At 36.8% G+C, this 19,251-nt stretch overlaps 1 long non-coding RNA gene across 2 annotated transcripts; it reads left to right on the forward strand.

The window, feature by feature from the left end:
- Positions 1-5,396: 5,396 nt before the first annotated feature.
- On the forward strand, positions 5,397-7,413 carry LOC133877985 (uncharacterized). 2 transcript variants are annotated; one of them, XR_009901809.1, is made up of 3 exons: positions 5,478-6,270; positions 6,674-6,704; positions 7,200-7,413. It is a non-coding gene; the product is annotated as an uncharacterized LOC133877985 (long non-coding RNA). The 2 variants fall into 2 exon arrangements; XR_009901808.1 differs by lacking the exon at positions 6,674-6,704 and having other exon boundaries at positions 5,397-6,270.
- The last annotated feature ends 11,838 nt before the right edge of the window (positions 7,414-19,251 follow it).

Consider the following 19,251-nt stretch of genomic DNA (forward strand, 5'->3'; position numbering starts at 1 on the left):
GAATCAGATTCCGAAGAGAACTCTATCTCTGATGAATTATCAGAAGACTCAGGGATCTTAGTAACAAACAAAGTATTGGAACTATTAGGCTGTTCTTGTTTGGTCTTAACCAAATCCTTAAGCATATCCTCTATTTTCTCAACAAAGGGCTTTTCCTTATTAACCTTTAATCCAGTTCCTGATTTAAGATCTGGAAACTTGATTATTGGTTTCTCTGACTTAAGAGGCTTATGTTTCTCTTTTGGGAGAGGCTTATTATCGAGCTTTTCTTCAATCTTATCCAACTGGTTTCCTATGGAGTTTAGGTACTGGTTGGTATAGTTGGCTTGCTCAATGACTTTCTTAACATCTGAATTCTCAGATGCAACCTTAAAGGGTGAGGCTTTAACCATAGTGGTTCTATGTTGGAACACTATGGTTTCTTGTGGAGGGTGACTTGAAGAAACAACTGTGTTATCTTCTTTTACCCACTTTTCCTTAGAGATGGTTTGGACCTGGTTTTCTACAGGGTAAAACTCATCAACAAAATTGAAATAAGAGATTTGCATATCTATTTCACTTATGTGTTTCTTAAAGTGACTTAAGATTCCTTTCTTTTGTTCAAGATTGAATCTTTCCTTATAAACTTTTGTATGTGTTTCATCTATGCTCGCCACCACTCTGTCCACTACACAACCACCACATTCTACTATTAAGCCCCCACTCCCTGCTTCCGCCCCCCTTTTGGTATCAGAGCATAAGTGTTGAGTTGAGTCCTGTTATAATCTGAGCATCCGCCCAAGTGGCTGGTTATTTTGCTTATTCTGCTATTGTTTCAAGTTTGTCTGTTACACCACTCTCTGTTAAGATTCTAGGGTGAATAGGAAAAGGACACTGCCGTCAACGTGCCGTCAGCGCAATCGAGAGTCGAGGGAAGGGCCAAGTAAGTTGGGAGGACACACGGATAGGACACAGACGTATGACCTAGGAGACCTAGTTGGAGAACAGAGATGAAGTGTGGTAGAGAGATGTCTCGCGGTAGAGAGACGGAAACAGTAAAAGTCTAAGTCAGGTAACCCTAAACTTGCAAAGATGAATAGATTGTTCAAATCTAACTCATCAGTAAGCCCTAGATCCACTCAGATCCCTGAGATTCCAGAGGTAGTCAACGAAGAACACGTTGAATACCACGATGAGGATTCCTTCATTGATGTCAATGATTGGAATATACCTAAGGCTCCCAGTAGAGAAATCTACAAGAAGAAGTGGTCCATGACATCGTTCAAGACTGAACAACATGTCAAGACCGTAGAGCAAGTCTATGCTCTCAATAAGGAACATGAGTTTTGTCAGCTTTTTAGCCCAGAAGCTATTAAGAGACATAGAAGGGAAGGCCACAACTTTATCCACATAGGATTAGTTCAGGTCGCCATTAAGCCCCTAACACGAAAAGGTCTTAAAGCCTCTGTAATGCTAGGATTAAGAGATGCCCGTTTCATTGACTGGCAGGATAGTCTCATCGAAGTCATTGAAGCAACTATGCATGATGGGCCAGTCTATTTCGACTGTTACCCTGATTTCACCGTAAGTCTGAGTGATCCTCACATCCTTAAGGTTTTGACCCTGAGTATTAGAACCCAAGGATATAAGATTCTAGAAGGTGTCCAGCCTCTAGCTTTGATTTACAGGATCTACTATAAGTGCACTGGAACTAACATGAACTTCCAGGCAATCAATAGAAGCCCAAGGAACCAAACTATGTTGATCCAAAATAGACGGAGTAATGCGAGTATTTACGTTCCTCGAACTATTAAATGGAATGAGATTGAGTTACCCAAAGAATGGACGGTAACCAATGATAGTTTTAAGCCTGAAATCATAAGCCATAATCTAGGAGATCTAGATTATATCCAGCAGTACCTGGATGGTACTGTTAAGATAAGTTTCGACCGAGGTTCCCAGTCGACCCCTAAGTCAAATCTTCTCATAGAAGGAGTTGCAAGATCTAGTGCATCTAGATCTGAAGTGCCAAGGTCTAGATCATCTAGACAACGTAAGGATAAGACTCCAGCTAGACATTCGTTTGCTGGTTCAACCACTACTGAAGAACTAAAGCGACGAGATCTAGAGTTGGAAAAAGAACTGAGAAAACTTAAGTTAAAGGGAGTCCAGACAACCTCCCAAGTGAGTCATCCATGTTACACAGCTGACACACAACTAGAAGATGAAGAATCCCAGGAAGGAAATGCCTCTCCTACGGAATCTGATTTCATAGTTGAAACGGCTGTAGACCCCCAGCTATGCACCATAAGGAAACCTTTTGAGATAGATCTTGACTGGTTAGGCAAAGATTTTCACTCTATTGCCAATCTTGAAAGGAGAAAAGTTTATAAGGAAAGATTCAATCTTGAACAAAAGAAAGGAATCTTAAGTCACTTTAAGAAACACATAAGTGAAATAGAGATGCATATCTCTTATTTCAATTTTGTTGATGAGTTTTACCCTGTAGAAAACCAGGTCCAAACCATCTCTAAGGAAAAGTGGGTAAAAGAAGATAACACAGTTGTTTCTTCAAGTCACCCTCCACAAGAAACCATAGTGTTCCAACATAGAACCACTACGGTTAAAGCCTCACCCTTTAAGGTTGCATCTGAGAATTCAGATGTTAAGAAAGTCATTGAGCAAGCCAACTATACCAACCAGTACCTAAACTCCATAGGAAACCAGTTGAATAAGATTGAAGAAAAGCTCGATAATAAGCCTCTCCCAAAAGATAAACATAAGCCTCTTAAGTCAGAGAAACCAATAATCAAGTTTCCAAATTTTAAATCAGGAACTGGATTAAAGGTTAATAAGGAAAAGCCCTTTGTTGAGAAAATAGAGGATATGCTTAAGGATTTGGTTAAGACCAAACAAGAACAGCCTAGTAGTTCTAATACTTTGTCTGTTACTAAGATCCCTGAGTCTTCTGAGAATTCATCAGAGACAGAGTCCTCTTCGGAATCTGATTCAGATGAAAACATCAGAAAAGTTGAAAAAGCCCTTTCAGCTTTAGAGCTGAGTAGGATCCATAAGCCTAAGTTCCCCCCAACAAGTTTCACTAAGAATTGGTATCCTAAGCCTACCCCTCCAGATATTCAATTTGAGGAAAGAAACTTCCAAAGTCAATTTGCAGTTTTTGCTGATAAACTATACGAGTGGAATATCGATGGTTTAGCAGAGCAGCAAATTCTTGATAAGTTGACCCATATGACCATGGTTTCTAGCAGTTATGTTATGAACCATGATCTAAGCCAACCAGAGGTTGTTGACCTCCTGGTTAAGGGTTTCACAGGAACCCTTCAATCCTGGTGGGAAAAGCATCTCACCGATGAGTCAAGAGCCAGCATAAGAAGTGCTGTGAAAACCAATGAGGATGGAATCCCTATATTCAATGAGAAAGTTGGATTAGAAGATTCTGATGCTGTCAACACTTTGTTCTATACGATTGTAGAACATTTTATTGGCACGCCAAGTCACCTTACGTCTAGGGTCCATGATCAGCTAAGTAACCTTAGATGTCCAACCCTGAGCGACTTTAGATGGTATAATGATGTTTTCCTTTCTAGAGTCATGCTAAGAGATGATAGCAACCAACCGTTTTGGAAGGAGAAATTCATAAACGGTCTGCCTCACCTCTTCGCCCATAAGATCAAAGAAGTCTTAGTTAATGAGAACAATGTGATAGATTATGATAATCTCACTTACAGGAATATCATAAGTACTATCCAGAAAAAAGGTCTAAGAATGTGTATCGATATGAAAATATCGAATCAAGCCAATAAGGATAAGAAAAAGGCTAAGTATGAAATGGGTAATTTCTGTGAGCAGTATGGTCTACCTTCGGTAGCTCCATCTAAGAAGCATAAGAAGTCTCGTAAGCATGAAGAATATAGAAAGCATAAGAAACGGTTTAAAAGATTCAAGAAAAGAAGCTTTGAGCCGAATGATTTCTATAAGAAGGAAAAGAGAAAACCTAAGAAAAGGTTTAAGAGATCTAAGAACAACAAAGATGGTTGTTATAAGTGTGGTAAGTCCGGTCACTTTGCAAAGGATTGCAAAGCTAAGGAAACCATTAAGTCTCTAAAAGTCTCTAACGAAGATAAGGAAAATTTAATAAGAATGTTAGAGATAAAAGACACTGAACCCAGTGACTATGAGTCTGAACTAGGTATTAGTTCAAGTGATAACAGCTACCGCTCATGCAGTAGCAATGAGTCTGAGTCTGGCCCAGACATAAGTTTTGGTTGTAATGACACTTGTTGCAAAACAATTGGTGTTATGACCAAAGAAGAACTGCTTCTTGATCTTGTAAGTAAAATTGAGAATCCTGAGTTAAAAAGACAATATTTAGAAAAGCTAAGAAAACTTCTAACAAAAAGAGAAGTTAATAAGTCTAAAAGCCTTGAGATAAGTTTAAGTAATACACTTAAAAGATTTGATAAACCAAAGGAACAAATCACAATAAAAGATTTGCAACTTGAAGTTAATCAAATTAAGTCTGAGATTAAAATACTTAAGGAAGAAAATCAAGAGTTAAAACAGGATGTTAATCTCTTGAAAATTGAGCACAAGCTTAAGTGTAGCGCCCCAGTTTTTAAAACATATTAATAATTTGATTAAAGATGAAAAATGATTATTTATGTGAATAAATAAACGATCAATTGTTTTATAAATATTTTCAACTGATTTAATAAACTGTGTTTTAATAAAACTGATAATTAATTTATAACCGTAAATTACCGAGTTAAAATAGACTAATAATTAATCAATAGATTAATTAGCTTTATCTTATAATGGTGCAAAATATTATTTGACAATTTATTATTTAGTGTAATAATAATGTGTATTTATGTTCGAAATAAAATATCTTTTTATAAAACGAATAGGCTAAAAACAAGTTTAGAATAATAGTTGTTATGAGACGGATTTTATTAAAAAGACCCGATGTATAAAACTCTAACAGCTGAATATTAGAACAATCAGCCGTCGTCATCCCTGCGTTTTATTTCATTAAAATGTTTTTAAAACCCTTTATTCAGACGACACGTTCTCCAGCTCCCTCCACTCATCACCCTCACAGTTTTTAAAATTGACTCAGCACCCTGCGGCACCAACCCACGGCACTCATGACTCTCACAATAATAAAGCAGATCATTTTCTCTGCAAAATCGCACCCTTCTTTCCAGCTCTTCTTCAATATTATATGTACTTATTATATTCCATTTCTTATAACAAAATCGCACTCCTCTTCTTTCTAGTCCATCACCAATATTATATGTACTTATTATATTCCATTTCTTATAACAAAATCGCACTCATTTTCTTTCTAGCCCATCACCAATATTATATGTACTTATTATATTCCATAGTGGCCAGGCATCATCATGATGTTGGCTTTTTATTTTATTACCCCTTCATTATTTTATTATCTCCTTCTTCCTCCTTATATTCCTTCTTCACTTACTCGAAAATGGACGGAAGCAGAGTAATAGAACCTAGCAGTAGCTGGCACAAATCCATGTTGCAGTTCCATGAACCCGGAAGCCATATCCGGTGTGCTGACCCGGAATCACCAGGAATCCGGATCTTTAGCCAAAACCCAGCTCATGCAACCCGTACTTTGATCGGCAGCAACCTGAAGCTCAGCAAACCCGGAACCCATGAACCTGCAATTCAGGCCTAGAACCCGCCGGCAACCGAGACCCGTAGCAGATCCGGCATGAGCCCAGCCCGATCATGACCCAGTAGCAAAAATCCGACGAAGCCGAGTCTTCTGTTCTTCCAGATCTGATCAAATCAGTGACACCGTGACCCCGTAAATCCCGAAGACCACCAATGAAGACGAAACCAAGCTAAACCCAAACTGAAGCCTACCGATCGTGAAACCCGAACCTTTTCTGTCAAATGACCCGTGCAACCAAAGTGTGCAGTTTGACCCGTAGCCTGGAACCCTTGAGCCCATAAACCTCGGCCCAACCCCGAGACCACTGAAGCCCATAATCCGAAACCCTTAAGCCCGAGACCCATAAGCCCAGTAGCAAGCCCAAGACCGAGACTCAAGCCCTTGACCCGAGACCCATCGGCCCGAGACCCTAACCAATGAGCCCGACCCATGACCCGAACCCGGTACCCGACCCGGAACCCTGACCCGCCGGCGACTTTTCCGGCCACTTTCCGGTGACTTTTCCGGCTATTTTTCCAGCGACCAAACTCACCGTTTCGCTGGATTTTCGAGTGAAAATCCTTAATGTGAGTTTCTAAATTAGCCTAAAAGTATATAATTGCATAAAATCAATTAATTAGTATTTTAGATTATAACGTTAATAATTGTGGAATTGAATATTTTTATTATTAACTTATTAACGTATATTAATATGTTTGATTTAAGAATAACTTTTATATGTGCTAAGGATAATAATATTCTCGGTTCATATATTTATAATTATATTAAGTGTTTAAACCAATTGTGGAATAAATTGATAATCCAAGCTATTAAAATAGGATGTTTTATAGAAAATGAGATAAACTAATAAAAATTATGTAAACGATTTTCCGAGTAAAACAATAAATGTGTCATTGTGAATATAATAGGTAATATTTATGAATGATGATGAATAATGTTTTATGTGTATATGTATTTATGATTATGCAGATGATGAACTGAAAAACGGTACAAAAGAACTGTGAGTATTCCTTACTCACTCAGGGTGATACAAGTAGAGCTTTCATTAATGTTTGATTTATGCTTTATTTAATAAGTATGCATCTTGTTTGTAGCATATTGTTTGTATTAGGTCATATTTTAGTATTAGGGCATAGAGACAGATAGGAAGCCGTGAGAGAGTGACAGACAACCCAGCAGGTGGGTTTGAAACTCTGTGATGGATTGAGGCTCTGCGTGAGATAGACATCCATGGATTTTGTGGGATTTGAGGCCCTGTGAGAGATAGACAACCCTAGTATGTGGGTTTGGTACTCTGAGAGGGATAGACAACCCAGGAACTGAGGCCTTAAGAAAAGGATCCTTAGTGAAAGGCCGTAGAAAATGATAAGGATTTCAGATTGTCATCATATTGTTGCACTGCATTTTGTTGCATCACATATATTTAAATAAATCAGTAATCTTTTATTATTGAAAGCAGTTGACTGACCCATATATTTATATATGGGCGGTTTAGCCAATTATGCAGGTACGAAAGATTAAAGCTCAAGAGATGTTATAGCTATGGATGCATAGTTTATATTCTTCAGTGTTATTAGCATTTTATGTTGACAAATTTACTAGTGATTTTATATGTATGCTTTCGTGTCATTATGGACACCTATTTCCTTGTATTTGTTACAAGTATTTTTCTAATGAAAATCTAGAGGTATTTAATTTAAAGGCTCTAATGTGTTATTTAATCCAAACCTATTAGATAAATTATATTTTCCGCTGCCAATTTATACTCTGATGATGTAGTAATGTCACGTGGAAATCGAAATTTTCACTTACGCCTTTTTGTAAAAGGCGGGGCGTTACATTAAGTCAGCCGCTAGCAGTCCTAATGATAGCAAAGCCGAACCTGAGCCTAAACCTGAAGACACTCCTCCATTTGAAGAGAGTTGTATAAGTCTAATCAACCGAATCCATATTAAAAAATGGTATTCCAAGGTTAGAATTAAGATTCAAGATTTTGAGTTATCTGTAGTTGTATTAATTGATACAGGTGCAGATCTGAACTGTATACAAGAAGGACTTGTTCCTACGAAGTATTACAGTAAGTTTAAGGAGAATTTGCGTTCTGCTAATGGCAGCAAGATGCAAATTACTTTTGAGATTAGCAAAGCCCATGTGTGTCAAGAAAAGGTTTGTTTCAAAACATCATTTGTCTTGGTTAAGAATATGACTAATAAAGTCATACTAGGTTTACCTTTCATTACTCTGTTGTATCCTTTTACGACAGATCAGGATGGTTTAATTACCTATCCTATGGATGAAAAGGTTAAGTTTAAGTTTCTGGCTAAACCAGAATTAAGTCAATTGAATGCTTTCAAAAGCAATTCAATTTCTAAGTCTGTTAACCTAATCAAGTCTAAGACCCAACAGATAGGGTTTTTACAAGAGGAGATTAAGGTTAAAAGAATTGAAGAACAACTGAGCCAAAAGACCCTTCAGCAAAGAATCCAACTCTTTGAGGAAAGGATCAAAAGTGAAGTTTGTTCTGATGTCCCTACTGCCTTTTGGCATAGGAAGAAGAACACTGTAAGCCTTCCTTATATCAAAGACTTTGATGAAGGAAGAATCACCACTAAGGCTAGACCCATCCAGATGAGTCAAGAAGTTACTGAATTTTGTCGGAAGGAAATAGAAGATCTTTCAAGCAAAGGCATAATTCGTAAGAGTAAGTCACATTGGTCCTGTTCAGCCTTTTATGTCCAGAAAAACGCTGAACTTGAGAGAGGAGCCCTTAAGTTAGTTATTAACTACAAGCCCCTCATCAAAGTCCTAGAATGGATAAGATATCCAATTCCAAATAAGAGAAACCTAATCAATAGGTTAAGATCCATGATCTTCTCTAAGTTTGATATGAAAAGAAAATTTTGGCAAATCCAAAATCATAAGCATAAAAATACTCTTTTCATGACTTTTGATCTAAGTAGTAACTTTTCAGCCCTATAAATAAATACTCCATTTATTGGATATGTTTAAGTTTATTATTCGATCCTTTGAATAATATATCTAAGTATTTTCCAAAAATGTTTTTTAAGCATAATGTCATTTCTGAATTTTGGATTGTTTCTAACCTCTTCATTTTTCAGGACAAAATGACCCCTCCTAAGTCTCTTTCTTCCACAGAAGAAAGAAAAGATAAATTAGCTAAGATAATTAAGAAATGGAATTTCCCACCGGAAATTCAAAATCCTGAGCACCTAACCCTAACAGGGAAAGGGATAGCTAAGGTAGACTATGTAGATGGACCAGCGGAAAGTCTGAAAAAAGTCTCCCAACAGATTGAGTTCTTCAATCTGGAAAATCCTAAGCACCTGACTCCAGCGAAGGAAGGAACAGCTAAGGTGGTTGAGTATGCAGAAAGACCAGCGGAGCGTCTGCAGAAAAAATCTCAACAGATTGATCCCTTCAATTTGGTAAATCCTAAGCGCCTGACTCCAGCGGAGAAGGGAAAAGCTAAGGTAAATGAGTACGGAGAATCTCCAACAGAGATTCAACAGAAAGTTCCTCAACAGATTGAGTTCTTCAATCTGGATAAGACTAATAGTATTATCATGGAAGAAGTCCTTCAAACTTCAACCAAATATTCAAAGGGTGATATCAACAATTACCCTCTTCATATTCAAATACTATTAGATAATTTAACTCAAGCTTTCCTAAAATGTCATAAGAGTCTTCATGACAAGTCTATGAAAGCCACTGAGTATCATTTAAGCTGCAATAAGATTTTGCTACAATCTGTTGCATCCACAAGTTCTAAGCGGATTCGATCTCCCACTGAGATCTACCAGCTCCAAAGGATCAGTCCTAAGGAAATGGGAAAAATCCGACAAAGGGTTCTCGACCTTCCTAGCGAGATCCAAAACCTAATTTTTCTAAGTCCAGTACACACTGAATTCTTTGACAGGTGAATTCGGAGAATGATGCTGATTACTAATGGAAAAGATTTTGAGTACAAGAAAGTCTTTGGAATAAAGACTCTTCGTGTTTTTTAGCCTCACTGTGAGTTCCCAGGGTTAATTTATGTCCCTGACAAAGAGTATGGCCTCTCAAGGCAACTATGGAATGGTGACTGGGATCACTTTGAGATTGGATGTCCTGAATTAGGAGCTCAGCTCTTTGAAGAAGGATTCCTGTATTATTACCCAGTTAAGCGCCTGGAAGAATTACGTGGCTTTCCTAACATAGTCTGTGATACTGTCAAAAGCATCCAGGATGAGCATCTGAGAACAAGGACGAAGATCAACAGTCCTATTATCCTAAGGATCTGGAGCAAAGTTCCAGAATTTGATCCCAATAATTTCATGGAAGTTAAGCCTGCTAAGCATTGCATCCTCATTAATCCTTCAGTTAGTGATTATGCTGCAGAACTAAGGATGTGAAGAATCCCCTTGAAGTTTGAAGATCCCCTGAGCATTATGAATCTCTGGAGAATTGTTAAGAAGGGATTTATGATGAACGCGGTCCAAGAAATAAGAAATAGACCCGTTTTAGCAAAGAATAATAGAATAATTATTTTTGGCAAAGACATGTCTGTTCTGGGTATTTGGGGCAAACGCCTCAAAGTAAGCAACTACCGTTACAGCAATGGGCAATGGTGGAGCAAAACAGATAAGGATCCAAAAGACCTGATAGATCACAATCAGTTTTCAGGTTCTGACGGAACATGGCATCTGGACTACTGCACCACCTGTGAAGAATGGGGTCACAATGACTGTGACTTCGTTGATGATAGGGCATGGGAAGGTTCTCTTACCCACTATGATCCCTATGATGATGAGTACGTCGATGATGATTAATCCAGAACTAAACTGTGTTTTCTACCATCGGCACAAAAGAAAGTTTTAAGCAGTGCCTTCACCCGTCGGCACAAAAAGACAAAAGTGAACAGTATTTTGTCGGCCACCCGACACGGTACTATTCATGAATAGTGACTTTTTCACTGTTCATCCTGATTTCACCATGCTTTCGGTGTGAGTTACCTGAAGTTAAAGCAGAAAGAATTCGCTTTCGGTGCACGCCTGACAGAACGCTGGCATCCCTTGATTCCAGCCCTAAGCCCTTCTAAAGCCTTTATAAGCAGCAGAAGACTGAAGTTCAAGACAGAGTTTATTTGAGTAAAAGAGTTACTTCTTAAACTCACCCTGAACCTCTCATAAGTCAAACACTTGTAATTTGTAAATGTATATTTTCAGTGTTTCTGAGTATAAGCTTGTAATCGCCAGTTGCATTCTGGCCTGAGTTTATTTGTAAGTTTTACATTCAAGTTATTTTGAATCTAAGCATTACTTTAAGTTCATTTCATGATCTTTGAATACTCTCTTATTTTGTATTCAAATTTTGATATGCAAATTAATATGCACATTTATTTGTTCATCTATGCTCGCCACCACTCTGTCCACTACACAACCACCACATTCTACTATTAAGCCCCCACTCCCTGCTTCCACCCCCCCCCCCCCCCTTTTAGTATCAGAGCCATAAGTGTTGAGTTGAGTCCTGTTATAATCTGAGCATCCGCCCAAGTGGCTGGTTATTTTGCTTATTCTGCTATTGTTTCAAGTTTGTCTGTTACACCACTCTCTGTTAAGATTCTAGGGTGAATAGGAAAAGGACACTGCCGTCAACGTGCCGTCAGCACAGTCGAGAGTCGAGGGAAGGGCCAAGTAAGTCGGGAGGACACACGGATAGGACACAGACGTATGACTAGGGAGACCTAGTTGGAGAAAAGAGATGAAGTGTGGTAGAGAGATGTCTCGCGGTAGAGAGACATCTCTACCAGGGGGACTTAAAGCCTTTTATGGTCTTAAAGCCTAAGCCTACCAGGGGGACTTAGGAAAGTAACGTAATTCTTCCAGGTGCTTAACTGGGTAATAAGACAGGAATCCTTCTTCAAAGAGCTGAGCTCCTAATTCAGGACATCCAATCTCAAAGTGATCCCAGTCACCATTCCATAATTGCCTTGAGAGGCCATACTCTTTGTCAGGGACATAAATTAACCCTGGGAACTCACAATGAGGCTCAAAAACACGAAGAGTCTTTATCCCAAAGACTTTCTTGTACTCAAAATCCTTTCACTAATATATATATATATATATAATAACCATTAATAACTTAATATGTTAATTTGACATACTAAATACTATTATCAAAGTATTATAATTAATATGTAATACTATATTTACTTAGCTAGTATATTATATGCTTATTTAGTATATATATGTTAATTAACTAGATAATATGTTAGTTTATGAACTAACTAGTTAGTATGTTAATTAATACACACACATAAAAATATTAAGTAACATATATAACATATATTACTTAATTACTAATATATAACTAATTTTTAGTAATATATATATATATATATATATATATATATATATATATATATATATATATATATATATATATATATATATATATATATATATAAGAAATATGAATGAGCTAACGAGTCGAAATAACGAGCCAAGCGAGCAATTCGGTCGAGCTTTAAACGAATTGAACTCGTGAACCCCGATCGAGTTTTGTCGAGCGAGTCAAGTATGTATCACTTACTAATCGAGTGAGTTTCTATAGTATCAAGCTCGAGTTTGGATCGAGCTAAACCGAGCAGATATCGAGCAGGTTGTCGAATGGACTAGTTTATTTACATCCCTAGATGAATCAATTGACAGAGAGAGAGAAAAGTTTCTTTAGTTATTCTCGTTTGTACGAGAATGAGATTTGAGTGTATTGGGGTTTTGAGATTTGAGTGGTTTTCTCTCAATAACCATCTTTATGGTGAATTTCTTCGTGATTGCCTCCGTCAGTGGATGTACCTCATATTGAAGAAACCGCTTAAATCTTAGTATCATATGTAATTAATTTAATTTTGCTATCTTCTTATTTTTCGCATCTCACGGGTATTGGAAAATAGGATTAAATATTGTATTACATATTAAATATAAAACTTTGATAATAGTATTTAGTATGTTAAACTAACATATTAAGTTATTGATAGTTAGTGTGGAGGTTGTTCATAAACTCGGGCTTGAATTCCGCTTTGATCATACATTGAAAAATTTAATAGCATACATTGAGCTCTAGTTGAGCCTACTTTGTCGAGTAACCCGATTTGGCTCGGCTTGACTCGAATGTCATTTTCAAAGCTCGAGCTCATCCGAGTTTTAAACGAGTCGAGCTTGAACACGCATTTTATAGCTCGGCTTGAATTCAACCTCGACTATTTAAGCTCGACTCATAAACGAGCCAGTCTTGAAATCTTAAAACTCAACTGGGCTCGGTTCAATTACATCCCTATTTGCCCCTATAATTTTCCTCTTTTATTTTTCTTTTCTATTTTTAAAAATCCTAGCTTAAAATTGATATACCTTGGTGGCAATCTTCCATCACAAATATTTGCTCCTTTTCAATTGCAGTATATACATGTATTATGACAACTAAAACATGAGCTCTTTTGGCTTTAGAATTTTCCATTTGGGTCTTGACAATCTAAGAGTTGGTCTTCATTTGACATTGATATATACCAAAGGTTATTTGCTGGTTCTTCTGTTTATGCGTTTTCTGTATGAGAATTGCTAGACATATTTCCCTGTAGCAACAATAGTAGGAGATGGAAGTTTCACCTGCTTAATTTACTGATAGTGGTAATTAAGAAGCATGGGACTTTTTTTTTAGTTAAAATTTAGCTAAATTTTGGCCAGCGGGATGCGAATGCTTTTATTGTGAATTGGGTTTCATTCCATGGATCTTAATGATTGTTGAATTTTGTTACTCTTTTCTGGCACGCTCTCCTCTATGAAGTGGAATGTTCCTTAACTTCCTTCCATTTAACTCACATCCATTTCCTGATTTCCCTTAACCCTAAAGAGCTTTCACAGATAAACCTTTGTAATCATCATCCCCATGGTATCCATTTTGACCTAATATAATCCACTCTATTTAGTTCATATTAATCCATACATCTCTGCCATCTAGAAGCGATGACAACACAGAATGTAAATGAGAACTTTCCTACAACCATAGGATTGCCCAACAAGCTACAGCAAGAACAACCAGAGATAAGAACCACAAAATCCATAACAGAGTAATAGCCTGCAAAAGGGGGATACCTATTGAAAAACAATATTCGGAAAGGGGAGGAGAGTTGAACCAGGAAGCAACATTCTGAATACACAACAAGGTAGAAGATCCAGTAGATACAATTGTATTAATTTTTTTTTTTTGATGAATAATACAATTGTATTAAATTAATGTGCACATTAATACAAAAATCATGCACAGAAAATTTTTCCAAAACCAGCATGAAATATGGCCACATTGCAGCAGCAAACTAACACGGTTGCTGGTTTAGCTAGGCTGGAAACCCCTTCAGGATTAGCCGGATTGGAATTAGATCGGTCCTCACTTAATAAGGAATAAGGTGGTCAGAAGACTCCCGGCACCATAACTCCATTGCATCCGAGTTCTCATCTGCCTCAACTCCAGCATTCCAAATTGATGAGAGAAAGATATATAGAATCAATGGAAGAAAAGCATGAATAATAGACCAACCAGAGCTTGTAACTCTTATACGAAACAGCAACAGGAACTTCCCTGGTTACATTACTCATACACAGCTAGCTAGGATGAACCACCATCCATGACAGCATTGTCTCACGCATAGAAACAAAGTGGACAAATTAAGAGGCCAAGACAGTAACATATATTCAAACGTAATCTATCTTGAGCTACAACAACCCATTAACGATCACTTCTATAGAAGATTTGGGTTAACTAAAGAGTGCACAATTAGCATAAACTTCAATTCTATAACGGATTTGGCTTGCCTCTGGTGATCTCCCATGGCTCAAGTAAAGGATGAAGATTGCAAGACGAATTTTAGCCCTTACCATTGTCAGTGTTTCTTATTCTTGCAATCTTCACTGTTTATTTGAACTATAGGAGATCTCTAGGTATTTAATCACCGGAGGCAAGCCAAATCGTTTATTTACAAAACCTAGAAAAAGAAATTCATTCTTTATATGAACCCATTGATATGGAATTTTGCGGCCTATAAGCCCATTAGTAGTTACAAAGAATCCAACCCCGCAACAACAGAATGCGCGCCATATCCAATCTCATGATTGGACTAAAACGTGTGCCCAAACAGTTAAATGGAAAATCTTATAAAAGAGATACGTAGGATAGGTAAGAATGAATTTTGGGTCCTAAGCTCAAAACTCTAATTTAACACTTTTATATATATATATTTTTAAGATATATACTGATTTAAAATATGTAATTTTTCGTACTTGTATTTAGTTGATACAATGGTTAAATATAATAGAAAATTAATTGCTGCTTTTAACCCACGTAAACAAAGGTGACAACCATAATACTCGGATTAACTTGCATTGACCTATTATCTAATAAATTAATGTTAGTCTTTATACTAATTTATAATATATATTTTACAACGATTAATGTAGTGTATTTTAAATAATTTTTTATTGACAAAAAAATAATAACTTAAAACAAATTACATCAATTTATTTAAAAGAAGTAAGATAAATAAATCTAAATAAAACGGTTTTAGGTTTAACTCAATTATCTATCTTTCTTATAAAAGTTAGAATTAGACGTGAATAGTTGAAAAAACTATGACAAATGCGAACGTTCTAGAAAAAAGACCTGTTATTTAATAGATGTAAGTCTTTATTTTTTTTTTTTTTTTCATTCTTCTATTTTTTTTTTTTTAAAAAAAAAATGTATATTGGTTCTTGAAATTGACATATATTACAAATTACTCTTTATTATATAAAAATTACATAATTACCTGAGAATCAATTGTGCAACTATTAAAATAATTACATATGACCCACGTTGGATCTGTAAAGGTTCTTCAAAATACAGGCGTTAAATGCGTCACGTGAAGTAGGTGGCAATGCGTTAAAGCGAAATGACAACACTATCAACGAAAATGACAACACGCTGAAATTCACGTGCGGAAGAGGCCCACATTTTCAATTCCACCTTCCCCCAACTATTTATTTATTATTGCGTTAAATGCTTCATATGATCGAAGTGCTTCTACGCTGAAAAAAGTGGACTTGGATCCTCTCCATTTCAAATGAAATGGAGAGTATCCATTTAGTTATAAGTTAAGGGTATTATTGTCTTTTCACATTCAATGAAAATGTGAAAAGACAACTATACCCTTAATTTTATACTAAATGGATACTTTCCATTTCATTTGAAATGGAGAGGATCATGTTCCGAAAAAAGTCATGTGCGATGAAGCAGAAAATCGTCGGAGCAAAAGAAATAAAAATGAACTTTGCCTTTTTGGGTTGTGAAAAAGAAATAAGAAATGGGTAATTACCTTTTCCCCCTCATGAACTACCGGCCAATGTCATTTTGCCCCCACGAACTACCACTTCGACCAAAAGAGAGCATCAAACTACCATTTTTATACACTTTGCTTCATTCCGTCAGGAATTCCGTTAATTTTGGATGAAATATGCCATTTTTTACCGTTAATTTTGACTTAAAGACCAAAATATCCTCTACAGTAATTAATAAAAAATATTAAAATTAATATATTTTTTAAAAAAAAAAAAAAAAAAAAAACCCAAAAACCTAAAGGAAAAGGGGTGGTTGCCGCCACCCCTGTGGTGGCCGGGTGGCCTGCGAGCCACCCCCAGAGGTGGCTCCGGCCACCTCTGGGGTGGCTCGCGGCCCACCCCGGCCTAAGGGGTGGCCGCACGGCCTCCCCAGAACCTGGGGGGGCCGCGCGGCCACCCTAGGTCATTTCTAGGGTGGCCTTTCGGGGTGGGCCGCGAGCCACCCTAGAGGTGGCTACGGCCACCTCTGGGGTGGCTCGCGGCCACCCTAGGTCATTTCTAGGGTGGCCGGAGCCACCTCTGGGGGTGGCTCGCAGGCCACCCGGCCACCTCAGGGGTGGCGGCAGCCACCTCCTGCCGCCACCCCTTTTTCTTTAGTTTTTTTTTTTTTTTTAAACGAGGGTATTTAAGTCATTTTTGAAATTTAGTTAGGGCATTTACGTCTTTGCATGAATTAGACTGACAAAAGGGGGCAAAGTATGTAAAAATGATAGTTTGATGCTTTTGGTCGAAGTAGTAGTTCGTGGGGACAAAATGACATTGGCCGGTAGTTCATGGGGGAAAAAGGTAATTACCCCAATAAGAAAAGAGATATTTTATTATTTATTATTTTATATTTTATATATTTTGTGTGGAAAGAGTTTTCATCAAACAAAAATTAGTATTTTACTGAGGCTATTAAAAATGATTTTCTTTTTGTACTTTCTAGTAATGTAGCCTAATAAAAATGCCCAAAATCTGATCCAAAAAAAAAAAAATGCTCAAAATATATCTACAATTTCAACAAGTTGGCAATTGGGTTGAAAAGGAATGCCATGGATATGTACAAAGGAAACGTACAATATACAAATGAATGATTTTATAAGCATTAATCCTCTTTAGGAGATTTTGAGTAGGTGCAAATTGATACAACTCACATATGCTTTTGTGCTTTTGTGCTTATTCTTTATTTTTTTATTGTGACGAGAGAATGATATATATATATATATATATATATATATATATATATATAAAAGACAAATGAGCAATGTAATGGGAGGCCTGGTAGGGCCTATATATTGATAGATGTACCAGACAAATTCATATTCTCGCATATTAATCAATTAAGGAAATTGAAAAATTATTGAAGGACGATATTATATATTAATGGGTCTCAAGTGCCTGATGGCTAAGATAGTCCACAGAGACTTAAAAAGGTGCATATACCAAAAACAGAGCCAAAACCATGGTAGGACCGGGCCTAGTAGCTAAGCCTACACCTGGCCCAAGACCAACATCGAGATACACCTCCATGGCCATGGAATACACCTCAAACGGCCTAGCATTTCAGGCTAATGCAAATCTTATTAATACAAATGAACAAATTAAATTATCAATCAGAGGTGAATGCCATGTGAAAATAGGAGATGTGAACAGTATACTTTATTCGTCTCTTTTACTAGAAAAATCACATTTCACGAATCCGGAATCTCCCCTTTATAGTGCATAGGATTTGGTTTTAATGTTTTTAAAAGTTTTTTTTTTTTTAATGTTTTGTTTTTTTGAAATATGTAATTTTTTTAGTTTATTAAATTTTAATTATATTTTTAATTGGAGGCATTAGACAAGTGTTGGGTTGTCATCGAAACAGAACAAGGACTCACAGATGGCATAACAACTCATATTACCCATTACTACAATGCAAATCACAAAATTAAAGGTGCAAAACTACTTATTGCAAGTCTCATTTTAATTATATTTGTAAGCTCAATTTTTAATCTAAGTGGTCTTGAAATTTAGAGATTATGGTTATTGAATATTGGTAATGTTACAATGATATTATTACTCAGTTTATACTATTTTTTTTTTATTTAAAAACTAATTTCATATATAATTAATTAATTTTTATATATTAATTTAATCTTCAAAACTTAATATTTTTTTCATTTGTATTTTTTGACCTCCCTATTTGATGTCTTGCCCTTCAAAAATGTGTGGACCATCCGAAGTCACCTAGAAATTTTTTCGCTTTGAAGACTTTTCCACTACGCGGCAAAAGCATCCACATCCATGATGACCCACACAGTAAATTTATTATCAATTTTAATTTTAAATAAATGATTTTATTCTATTTTAGCTAAAGGAGGCTTAAAAAGATATATATCCGTAAAACCCATAGCAGATTAGCAGAACACAACTCCACACCTCGCCTAGCCGCCTCAGCTACAGTAGGATCCATGAGATACGGCATGAAATGACACAAAGAAACCTGCACCTGACCCCTTGAGTCCCGGGCAACCAGACCCACACCCATAAGACCATTTTGGTGATCCGTTGCAGCATCCCAATTGAGTTTTATCCACCCCACCGGTGCCTTTGCCAAGAAAACTGCAATAACTGCGGAGGACAAAGGGGCAGAGAAGAGGAAGCCATTGCCGTACGAAACTCCTGAAGCTCCGCTCTGGTACATTCCACCAAACACCTAGGGGACATAACATTATATAACCTCCAAAGATGATCCTATTACGCTGGAGCCACGCCTTATGAGCAATTACAGCCACCAACTCCAGGTCAGTAAAAGATCCACTCTAGAACTTATATACTGTAAAATGGATAGAAAATCAACGCCGCTCATTTTAACGATTAGGTGCACGATTGTTATTAGCCGTTAAAAAATGCCTGGAAGGAAAGATTGATATCTGGACCAAGTATTGCCTTTGTGGCATTTTATGAGAAAATATTTAGTTAATCGTGTTGGGCGGAGCCAGCCCCCCAAGTTGGGGGGCAAAATTGAAAAAAAAAAAATTTGAGGGTTAAAATTAGAAAAAAATAATAAAATTTGAGGTAAAATTTTAATTTTTTTAATTTTTTTTAATATTTTTTTTTGGGAGAACCTTGGAGCTTGAGAAGGTGGCTCCGCCCCTG

This window comes from Alnus glutinosa, chromosome 9, assembly GCF_958979055.1.
Source record: "Alnus glutinosa chromosome 9, dhAlnGlut1.1, whole genome shotgun sequence".
Taxonomy (NCBI): Eukaryota; Viridiplantae; Streptophyta; class Magnoliopsida; order Fagales; family Betulaceae; genus Alnus; species Alnus glutinosa.